This window comes from Rattus norvegicus, chromosome 20 (assembly GCF_036323735.1).
Source record: "Rattus norvegicus strain BN/NHsdMcwi chromosome 20, GRCr8, whole genome shotgun sequence".
NCBI lineage: Eukaryota > Metazoa > Chordata > Mammalia > Rodentia > Muridae > Rattus > Rattus norvegicus.
This window is the reverse complement of record NC_086038.1, coordinates 42,593,911-42,606,078: the sequence shown is the minus strand read 5'-3', so window position 1 is coordinate 42,606,078 and position 12,168 is coordinate 42,593,911. Positions and strand designations below refer to the sequence as shown.

At 39.2% G+C, this 12,168-nt stretch overlaps 1 long non-coding RNA gene across 1 annotated transcript in view; it reads left to right on the top strand.

Moving 5' to 3' along the window:
• The window catches only part of LOC120098865 (uncharacterized), a 28,795-nt gene extending 16,920 nt beyond the window's left edge, over positions 1-11,875 (top strand). Inside the window, exon 4 of the long non-coding RNA XR_005497528.2 lies at positions 8,075-11,875. This is a non-coding gene — a long non-coding RNA (uncharacterized LOC120098865). The remainder of the gene's footprint in view (positions 1-8,074) is intronic.
• The last annotated feature ends 293 nt before the right edge of the window (positions 11,876-12,168 follow it).

Below are 12,168 nucleotides of genomic sequence, written 5' to 3'. Positions count from 1 at the left end.
ATAGTTTCTGATTCAGTGGTGCTAAAGAATCATTTGTAACAATAGATTAATATCACTAAAGTGAACCCTTTGTTTAACTGGAACAACGGATGTTTGTTATCTGTGGCTAAGGCATTAGCTATGATTACAAAGAGACAAACATTATTGAAGAGAAATCTTCTAGGAGTATTTCCTCATGATTAGCATACAGAAGTTGTGGTCCAGAGAGGGGCAACTATACATCCTATGCTGGCAGCCAACATTGAAAATATGTTAAGAGTTTCCCAGGTGATATTGGTTCTGAAGGCATCAAGAAGGTGCAGACTCAATTTTAGTGGGAAACTAAGCATTGAACAATTATGGTGATAGCCTGAGAATCTGAGCCTGCATCATATAGCAGGAACAGAATCTTTGAAGAAAGACCAAGAGGCCATTGGCAAAGGTGCAGTCTACGGATACTCCAGCATATTAAAAATACAAAAACCATAGTATGACTACCAAGTATAGAATGTAACTGAGCTGAGACTGTGAAAGGAGCTCTCTGTGTTGGAAATGGGAAATCCAGAGAAATTTAGTTGTCTAGGCTCTATGAAGGACAGGAGATTGTTAGTGAATTTCAGATGTCAGATGTTGGTCTGTGGCATTTAATTGGCACTGTTAGAGTTCAGTTTTGATTTGATCTTATGGCTGTATTTTCATCCTTCCCTTATGGACTAAGACATATTTAACTTATTTTTACATCTTATAGGAGCCCACAAATAGGATACTTGGGATTTTTGGAGACTTTGGACTTTTTTAAAGAGACTAAACTTTTAAGACTATAGGAATTTTAAAAGTTAGAGTAAGTTTTACATTGTGTTATTAATATTAAAATAATACCTTTCATATTGGTTGTATTCAAACTAATTAAATGTACTATTTGATCAAAATTTATAGTTCACCATGATAATAAATTTTATTTTTTTAAAAACAAGGATTTTCTATGTGTAATTTATTACATACCTATATCTAATATATTTCAAATAACTAATCCCAGTCCTAATGTTTATCCTTATTAAATCAAATTACTTATCCTTTTAAGAATACATGTATATATCTTTATATTTATGTGTACACAATTGTCAGCTTCATAACTAATCAAACTTAAAGTTTGGAAACAAAGCTACAAAATCCTGTAAGCCAGGCACACCATCTTTCAAAAGTCTACAAGTAGATAGCTAGCTATCACCTTTTCTGGACTCTTGAAAAGGAACCTTTTATAATAAACAAGAAGTGGTTGAAAGCTGGAGTCTACAATGCTCTTAAATCAACAGACACTTTACCCAGAGTCCTGAGCAGTAGCCAACAGCAGTAGTACTGAGTGTAAAATGTTTTTTATTCTTTCTTGGTCAGACATTTTTTTTCAAATCTCATCGTGATCATCTCAAATTATAAAAACATATTATTTGTCTACACCCTTGGAGTTGCCAGACCATCTAAGATTTCAGTCTCCTCTAAGAAAATAAGGTATATAGAATTTCTTGGGAGGCTATGAAAATGGATAAAGGAGAAAACAAGAAAGTCCTTTATTAATATTAAGGGCAGAATAATTCTTATTCTTTAGAATCAGAAAAACTCAATATGAATGCCTCAATAACATATTGCCAAAAGTCTATATCTAAGTGAGTAAGTAATATGTGGGGTGTTTCTCTCTGAAGGCTTTATACTTTACATGAGTGGGTAAACAAGATGAAATAATGATACGAATATCAAAGATAGAGGCTGAGGGGAGAAGCCAAATTTAAAAGAACTGAAAAAAATTCTCAAATTTTTGGAATATCCAATTTCTCTAAAATACCCATTAAGAGTGAGACTTGGAGATTGTAGAAATTAGAAATCAATGTCACTGTTCTTTTCAAGCATATCTGACATTTGCAGTCTGTCACTATTTACTGTTCAGCCATGGATGCGCTAGATAATTTCCAGCCCCAGCCCAGAGTCGCCCTTTTCTTCTTCTTATCTTTCATAGGAGACACTACTACTGAAAATAGACAACATGATTGGAAAGTAAAGGTGCTCCTATACTGTGAGCATAGCATATAAAACTTTAGGCAAATTTAACCAGTTAGGAAAGACAAACACTAGTTGGAGTGTTCACATCAACAGCCGGTTACAGTACACATTTGCAGCCGAGTATAATAATAAGGTGAAAGCTTTGGATGTCCCTGTTCCTGAGAAAATACGTGTGCTTTGTGACTTTGGTGGGAGTAAGTGTACTTATGTTTCTAAAAGGAAAATCCCCATACTTGCTTGTATTTCCATATATTTTATGTATATAAAATAATATTTTTACTTCTGGGAAAGTCTATGCCAATATTGCTTTTTTTTTCTCTTCCTATTTGATGGTAGTTGGTTTCTTACGAACAGCTTACAGAGAAAATGAGAAAATAGACAAAACAGCTACATGTAGAAAATTCGCGAAAGAGACAAAGAATATCAACACAGTTAGGATACAGATGAGAGAGAGTCATCAAAGGACCTCCAGAGGGACAGCAGGCATTAGTTTGAACAGCTAGCAAGTGAGTTGTAAGGATAGGACACTTCTGAGAGAGGTGGTGAAAGAAGGGGACTTCAAAGTTAGCAGAGCTGAAGCAGCAGCCACTAGACTGTCCCCCTTCTGAAAGTTCCTTATATCAACTTGTGTGGTGCAGGCACTTTTCACGTGCGGCTGGCTATTAGGTCTGAGACCCATCTCTTCTCTTGATTATAGTTGCCCAAATTCAGCCCACTTTGCAAATACCTTATGGGCTCTGCACTTTTCTTGAACGACAACCTCACCTGATCATCAGAATCTAGGACTACTTATCAGAGATGACCCCACCTTCACCCCTGAGCTTTAGAGGAACCTCCTATCGGGTCTCTGACCCCAGTCTATTATGTTCTTTTCCACCCAAGGAAAGCACCATTTCCATCTCAAAAACGCCTACTTTCCAAATAGACTTATTAACTCAAGAAGTTGGCCCATTTTTTAATAGCTCATTAATAATTATGAATAAGGTTTTATTTACCAGATTTCAGTAATATGGTGTTCCTGTCTAAAATTAGCACTGGACACTATCCTTAAAGACTTATACATTAGCTAGCAAAGAATGTCAAGCATTGCCCTTCACAAAGAAGAAAATGACCTTTTGTTTGAGAATTTGTGGAGGCTTAGGGGTCACTTACTAACTGATGTTCTGCCTTCTGCTCACCTACAGTTGGAACTGGGCTGACTCCAAAACTTTGTTTAATGTAAAATTGGTTTCTATATGAAACAGGATAAAGGGAGAATGTCCAGAGACAGCCACAAGGATGAGCATTTAGTTTGAAAATTGATTGCAGCAGAAAGCATCTCGCAGTCCTCACTTTAACAACTAGCAAGGCTGGCTTGCTTAATTCAAAAAAAACTTGTCTCTTAGACAACATGTTCACTATTTAAATGAGTTGAATCATGGCAAATGTTGCTTTCATTTTTTTCTTCTTACAACCCCTTCTTCAATCTCCACCTTTATTTCCTAAGACCCCAGCGTCAGTTCTATAAATGTGAAGGACTGAGGCCATATATCTTTTGAAGTAATCTACTTAATTACCCAACTTAGCCCCAAGCCATAGAGGAACTAGAAAGTCAGCATGTTTGCTTAGTGAGTCTCTGTGGATGGCAAAACTTGATCAACCAGCTTCTCCTACCTGTGAATCTGACCTGTTAAAGCCCCACAGGGTAGGGTGCTGTGTTGCAAAGGCTGAAAAAAGATTTTTACTTTTTCCCTGTGCCTCGTCTTCCAAGTTGCTTTAATATGTACAAACTTATACATATTAAATTTGTAAATACATATGTATATATACACATATGTAGGTGCACGCACACACACGCACGCGCGCGCACACACACACACCTTTCCCAACAAAAAGTTTCAGTTCCCTTTCATCTCAGTCTCTCTTCTGGTCTGTCATTTACATTTTGTGTTCCTTCTCCAGGTTCTCAGAATTACAACCTACCCTCCCATTTGACTGAGAACCTGGTGAAATGTGACCTTTATTATTCATCTAAAGCTATTCGTCCTTCTCTCCTAAGTTGCTGAGAATACAGACATTTCTTAGTAGACCCTGATAGTTAATTTGATCTTCGTACTGGTGAATATTTTTTGTTTCTTAAAGTTATACTAACCTGGTTGCTATGTCTCCTAAAATTATACGGACCTCGTCCCTACAACTCTCAGAGTTATATTGGCATGGTCCCTCTGTCTCCCTATCTTACTGGTTTTCTCATATGTCTTCGTGTTAGCCAGGCACTGTCTTTAGATCATTATTCTCCATTTGTGTTGTGCTCTCTTCCTAACTGGTTTATCTGTGTCTATGAGTCAAACGCCATTTATGTGCTAATGTTGTCAGTCTTAGGGTTACTATTTCTATGATGAAACACTAAGACCAAGGAATAAAGATTTATTTGGCTCATGCTTCCCCCACTGAAGGAAGTCAGGGCAGAAACTCAAACCCGGTAGGAACTGGAGGGAGGAGATGATACAGTGGCCGTGGTAGGATGGTGCGTACTGGTTTGCTCCACATGGCTTGCTGAGCCTGCATTTTTATAGAACCCAGGTCAAGTATCTCAGATGTGGCCCCACCTGGAATAAACTGGACCCTCCGATATCAATCACTAATTAGGAAAATTCCCTATAGGCTAGCCACAGTATAATCTTATGAGGGCATTTTCTTAATGGAGTCTCCCAGTGATGCTAGCCTTGGTCAAGATAATACAAAACTGGCCACCATATTCCCCAAGTTCAAATCCTCAGTGCAGTTCTCAATGGAGAGACTGATGCATATGCGGAACTGGGGTAGCCACATAATCTGTAAAATTACACCCAATTAAATCACAAAACCAGACTCAACTTGCCCAAAGCTACAATCACTTGTTTCTTCTTTAATTTTCTTGTTCCAATGTTGTCTAAGTCAAGACACTGCCACTCAAACAAATAACTAAAAATCTGAGTCCTTTTCTTGATATTGGCACCTACCTATTCATCCGTGTAGGTAGTTAATGAAAGCACATTTTAGATTACTTTTCTTCTAAAGTCTAATTTATCTATTACCCCAACGATTGTGAATACAAGGCCCTGGGCTCTAAAACTGTGGCAACCATCATGATAACCTCATGTATATTTTTCATTATCTATTAGCCACTAATGTTATATTAGAAGGGTGCATCCCTTTCACGGCTCCCTGTCTTCATAAAACCCAGCTCCTTCACATGAATAAAATATCTCGGCCCTCTCTATAGCTGTCATGCTTGCCCCTCATCCTCACCTCTTCTTCCATAGTTGGCCACACAATTTACATTTTAGAACCCCTTAAATGCTGTGGCTTCCCGGGAATCCAGTATTTAATTTCTTGCTTTCTTCTACTATTCAGAATCCCTTCCCATTGCTTCTTAATCATTCTTTCAGCTCTGCCAACACCCTTTAGCTGCATAACTCCTACTTGTCCTTTAAGAATGAGCTACTTATAATCCCTTCGAGTTTTGGTTGTGTGTCTTTTTTAATATGCAACAGCCCTAAGACATCCCCAGGGGCTGGGGTGAGTGTCTTTCCCTACCATCACCCAACCCAACCCAACCCCACACTAAGTCGACTGTCTATCTCTTCTGCGATTTCACAGTGCCTTGCACTTGTCTTTCCTAAAAACAGATCCTTTAGTCTTCGACACAGTGCCCTGGTGCAGCTTTGGCTCTCAGTCTATTTGCTGAGTGAGTGAGTGAGTGTGGAATAACAGGTTGGCTTCCTGCTGACTGGGCTTTTCGCTGAGTACGGGCTTGATATATGATGTCATTTCTCCCCACGGAGCAGGAAAGCATGACAAATCACTTCTCACCGTTTCTGACAGAGTTGCCTCTTAGCAGTTCTGCCTCACGACTTTGTTCCAAGTGTTAGGGCTTTACAGAGTATCAAACACATCGAGTTCTAAGGGTGGATATAAAAATATAGTCTCTTATTGTGGAAAGCTGTGACACACTTCCTCCAATACAGGAGACAATGGAAGGTCACATATTTCTGCTTGCACTCCACGCTTCTCATTGGAGATGCCATGGCACCAGTCCAAGCTTCCCCTATATATCTATTCTTTACATGTTCTCTGGTAGGAGTACAAATAGAGTAAATGAGTGGAAGGTTTATTTCCAAAGAAGGAGGGGAATCTAAAAGAATAAGAACCATCACCCCAATAATCAAAAGAGAATGTGGGGCATTTTTGCACTAAGCATTTTAAACTTCAGACAGAAAGAGCAAAGCTTCCTGTAACTCTCAAGTGAGCGCCTGGGGTCTGCCGCATGGGAAGCATCTGGAATCCAGCAGGTCAGGTCAGAGGCAATGGGAGTTACAATGGTCATGTTTCGCAGGGAGTGATTAAATGTGCGGAAACTGGAAGTTTGAGAGAATAGGATGTGGACACTTTTTAGGACAAAGGCAAAGAAAGATAGACCACAGAAATGCTGAAGGAAGGGATCTTAAAAAATAAACATTCGAGAGGAATCCAGAGACCGATACAAAATGCAAAATAACTACAGCCAGCACTAGAACAATGACACAAAAGGAATCATTGAAAGATCCACACTTAACTCAAAAAGTAGCAGAAGAAACAACTGTCTGGGAATAACCACATCCAACATGCTTTGCTCAGAAAAGGGTCAAAACAGGGAGATGTGGCAAGATGGAAAAAAGGTCTTTGATTTTAGTTTTTAAATGTTTTACTGCATTTTATCTATCTATGTATCTATCTATCTATCTATCTATCTATCTATCTATCTATCTATCTACCTATCTACCTATCAATCATCTATCTATCTATCTATCTATCTATCTATCTATCTATCTATCTATCTATCTATCTATATGTTTGTTGAGTGTTCACAGTGGTACATGTGTGGAGACCAAAATATCATGTGAGCTCCTGAGATTTCCTCAGGCAGCAGTCACCTTTACCTCACTGAGCCCTCTCACCAACCCGCACCATGGCTTTTTGAGACAGGGTCTAACTACATTGCCCTTGGTTCCTTGAAACTAACTATGTACGTCAGGCCAGCCATCCTGTCCCTGCCCCTTATGTGGTGGGGTTATAGATGTGTGATATCACTCCTGGCCAGAAACAGATTTTTGGTTTTGTGGTCAGAAAGTTTTACAGCTATATTCACAACAAAGTTTTAGTGAGTTTTTTTTAAGTGTATAAAGCTTCCGTTGTTAATTCTTATGTCATGTGTAAATGTTTTTGTTTAAGTTTTTAAGAATGATTCTACAAGCCAGGCATGCATGGCAATGTAATCCTGGCCTTTGGAATGCTGAGGCAGAAGGATCTCTTGAGCTTGAGAGTTTGAAACCAGTATAGGCAGTATAAAGACCCCATGTGAAAGAGGACTGAGGGCTAAATAAATAAATAAATGAGTCAGAGAATAAGAATAATTGCTATTAAACTAGACCATCTGAGTTCAATCTCTGGGACCCACATGGTACAAGAAGAGAACAGATTTCACAAAGTTCTCCTCTGACTTCCATATTCCCCATGATACATATACACCACACATAGACATAGTTGTGCCTATACACCCGTAATAAAAATATAAATATTTTTACAATTTTTAACTCAACAAAACCTTTCCCAGAACACATGCATTCTAAGAAATTATTCTCTGTGGATATATACATGAGAAGTTAGGAAACAAAAAAGGTTAACTAGAAAGGGAAAAACTAATTGTAAAAGATAGGATAATCGTGGTTTAGTTGATCCAAGCTTCTATAACAATATATCACTAGTAGATCATTTATAAACAATAGAAAAGTCTTGCTCACAGTTTGAAAGGTTGAAATGCAAGACCAGGGCAGCAACAGGCTTGGAGGCTCTCTTTCTCTCTGTTGCATAGATCCCACTTTTTGCCATATCCTCATGGGGAAAAAGAGGCAGGTAAGTTATGTATGGTATTTTTATGGAGATATTAATTTAATTCATGAGATTCCTAGCCTCATGACTTACTTCCTTTCCATACTGGAGACTGTGTTTTGATGATTGGTTTTGTTTTGTTTTGTTTTTATAGTGTGAGTGTCTTCTCTGCATGTGTGCCTGTGTATTTTGTCCATGCATGGTGCCTGCAGAGGCAAAGAGAATGTGGATCTGCCAGACCTGGAGTTACAGAAGATTGTTAACCTCCATGTGTGATCTGAGAATCAAACCAGGGTCCTCTGGAAGAGCAGCCAGTGCTTTTAACTACAGAGCCATCTCTCCAGCCCAGGAAACCAAATTTTTATGTATGTGCCAGGGGCACATGGATATTCAGCACTCAGGTGTACGCTAAAGAAGTCACTTCATTTCATAGCTGACTTGTATATTTACAAATCAAATATGGGTGTGCTAGTGTGATACATGGGTTGGTCAGTTTCATGTCTCATCTGTGGCTTTGACAAGGTTTTTGACAGGCACACAAAAAATAACTAAGCAAAGCCACTTAAAGGAATTTAGGCTAAAGCATTTAGGGGCGTCAGTCCATAGTCAGCTGGTTCCACTTCATTGGGTCTGTCAGATCAGACTGTCATGGCAGCAGGAGTGTGTGGCAGACAAGGCTACTCACCCTGTAGCCATCAGTGAGCAAAGAAAAGGCAGGTGTACAAAATATATTCTTCAAAGTTTTCCTCCATGTCCCTACTTTGTCCAACTGTAACACACACCCTAATAATCATTCTGGTATGAACTCATCAGTGAATTAGTTTCATGAAATAAGTTAGAGCCCCATTGTCTGATAGTCTCAAAACTTCAAATAACTCTGCTAAAAGAGCCTTCCTTTAGGATGTAATCCAAACTGGACTCAAAAGGCAGACTGTGTTCAAATGCAAACTTTGGCATATCACATCTGTATGACCTTGGTCCATTTATAGCCATAAAATATGGATGCTAACATTCACTTCACTGGATGGCTGAGGTGGTTAGAAGACAAAACAAAACAAACAATAACAACAACCACAACAAAAACCTGTAAGAAATGGCCTAAATCCTGCCCACAGTGCCATGCTCCACCAGGGGCTTGGTGACCCACCCATCTAAACCACTCTTTTTTTTTTTTCTTTTCTTTTTTTTTTATTTTCCGGAGCTGGGGACCGAACCCAGGGCATTGTGCTTCCTAGGCAAGCGCTCTACCACTGAGCTAAATCCCCAACCCTAAACCACTCTGTTATATAGTGCTCTATCGTGAAATTTGTTAACTTTCATATGCTTTCTCTCTACTCATTAGAATCCTGGCCTCAAATGACTTTATTTCCATGGTTTCCACAGGAACTGTAGCATAAATTAAAAGTCCATTCAGATTCTCTACCATGAGCTCCAAGTATCAGCAGGACCCATAAGCAGCAGTGGATCTACAACTGGGACTATGTCCTTCTTTCTTTGTCTCTGAGCCTCTATTTCCTTTTCCCAGTAAGCACTGTAGCTGCTGTAACAGTTGCATAAACCAGTGTCACAGCTAAGAAGCATAAGATCCGTTCTTCATGCATTCAAAATTCTGTCACTTGTTTCATTTCCCCTCCTAAAACCCTCTCACTCTGCCTCTATCATATCACCTCCGATTTGAAATGCCTCATAGAACACTCCCCTGCTTCCAGTAGAGCTGACAGTATAGGGAAGGAACATGCAGTTCAAATTCTAGCGTTGTCGCTCATTAATTATATGTCCTTGCTAACACTCTGAAAAGAAGAATGGGTCCCACAGTACCATCTATTGTAGATTGTTCAAGCTTTCTCTGCCCACTCAGCTGGGAGATCCTCATGGACAATGTTGCCACAATCATGCTGGATGTGCAGTACCATGTGATGCCTGGCAGAGAACCCAAGAAATAAAGCTGAAGTGAGTTTGAGTCTGGGTAGACTTCAACCCTTCGAGTATTCACTCTCAGAATCACCGCTGTTCCATTGTTAACTATACCTCAGAGGACCTGTACATGGGCACGCACCACAAACTCCTCATTTGACCAAAAGAAAAATATTTAACTATCTGTCATCTATTAAAGGGAGTGTGGTGGCTGGTTTTATGTCAATTGGACACAAGCTAGACTCTTCTAAAAGGAGGGAACCATGACTGAGAAAATGCCTCCATACGACCAGGCTGTAGGCAAGCTTGTGGGGCATTTTCTTAATTAGTAATTTATATGGGAAGATTATTACTAGGACGGTAGTCGTGGGCTCTACAACAAAGCAGGCTAAGCAAACCATATGTAGCAAACCAGTAAGGTTTACCCCTTAGCTTGGCCTCTGCATTACCTCCTGACTCCAGTTTTCAGCCCTACCTGAGTTCCTGTCTTGACTTCCTTCAGTGATAACTACAATGTAGGAGTATAACCCTTCTGTTTTCTCCTCAGTTGCTTTTGGTCATGGTGTTTCATCATAGCAAAAGTAACCCTAACTTAGAATGGGAGACCATAATATCCTGCCTTTTCATTCACATTAAGATTTTGCATTTTAAAGTGAAAGTGCATTCCATCACTCTTACGTGCGTATGCATAAAATGGAATATATTTTCTCTTTTTATTACATTGACTGACCAAATCCTTGAGAAAAATCACTATGAACTGATGAGAATCATATCCTTTGAAAACAGTTTTTCTTCAAAGACAGAAAATGGAAGGAGGAAATAGGATTTATTATACTTTACTTTCATTTCCCAAAGCATATTATGTAAATAGTTTCTCACTTACATGCTTTCTCACACAAAACAACTATGGCAATGATTTTTAAACCCTTGTAAATTAATTGCGTTTCAAACTGAGAAAAAAATATGAGCTGCTATCAGGTCTTAACAACACATAAAAAATATGGCACAGTTCTGGTTTGGGTCTCCAGTGTCGTGAATGTCCATCTCTGCTATTAGAAACACCATGACTGATAGAGACATCTTCTCCCATACTGTCAAGACATCCCTTTGCTGCATGATGACATGGTGAAATTCTGAACAGGGTGAAACCCAGCACAAGGTCAACTTGTGGCTACACGTGTTTCCTCTCATAAGCAAGCAGACATGGAAATCAGCGTCAGCCGCCACTCACAAAATGGACACCCCAGCAGTGATCACATTGACCTAGAAAACCAGCCATGATGAAGGTCTCTAGGCCAAGAAGAGAAGGGAAGGTGATAGAAGGGAAGCTATAAAGCTCTTTGTCCTGTGGGAGCAGGGAGTGGTACTGCTTTCCTGTGGGACACAGGGATATTCAAAGACTTTTATTCATTATTAGTAGTTGTTGTAGGATGTCATACATGTGAGGGCGGGTACAAGATAGAACAAGGAAGAAGGAAGGATGGGCAGGAGAAAGGTTTGAGGGAAGAGGGAGACTGAAACAGAAAGGATGGGAGACTGGAGGAGACTGGAGGAGAGACTGTGAGAGACCATGAAGGCTGACATTAAGATTCCTCTCTGCACATCTACAGGTTGTTATGAATGTTCTTAAGGGATGGATGTGTACAGGGCTCTGTATGTTTAGGTGAGCAATTATATCTTATCAATTGGATCAGAGGTTATTGTGTTGTGTGTTCTTTCTTTTGCAGAGTTAAGTGTAAGAGAGTGTGTGGCAGCTAGAGACACTGGGCTGCCTCATAGTTGGGATGCGTGTTTCTGGCAAGTTATCTTGGGGCACTGCAGTGCCAGATCTAGTGGGATAAAAGACAGCCATTTCTTAAAATTTTACAACAACAGTTATTTTCCTACATAAGCTATCCTTCAATAGCCATCATTTTAATGATCTTTACTCTAGAATTTGGAACTTTATTCTTTGTCCCCGTTTAAAAAGAAAATGGTACTCTGGTGGGATGTTTATATTGATAGCTGTGGCAAAACAAAGAATAAAGATGTGATTCACGAGATGAGTACTAATTCAGTTTCTTTAACCATATTAATCCAAGGAAATGTATGGCAAGCAACTTTGCTGAAACATTCTAAGCACAGGCTCCTTTTCTTATTCCACCCTCAGTTCTTCACACACATGGGGGATGAATTAGTGATTGCTCATCATTGCCGCCATGATCACGATAATTACCTTCAGTTTCCAAAGGTTTAAAAAAAGTGTTCTTTCACTTATAGCCAAATTAAAGCTTTTGAAAATGTAAATTAGTTCAGAGAGTGATATACAAAACACACAGTCTGTGTAGAAAATTT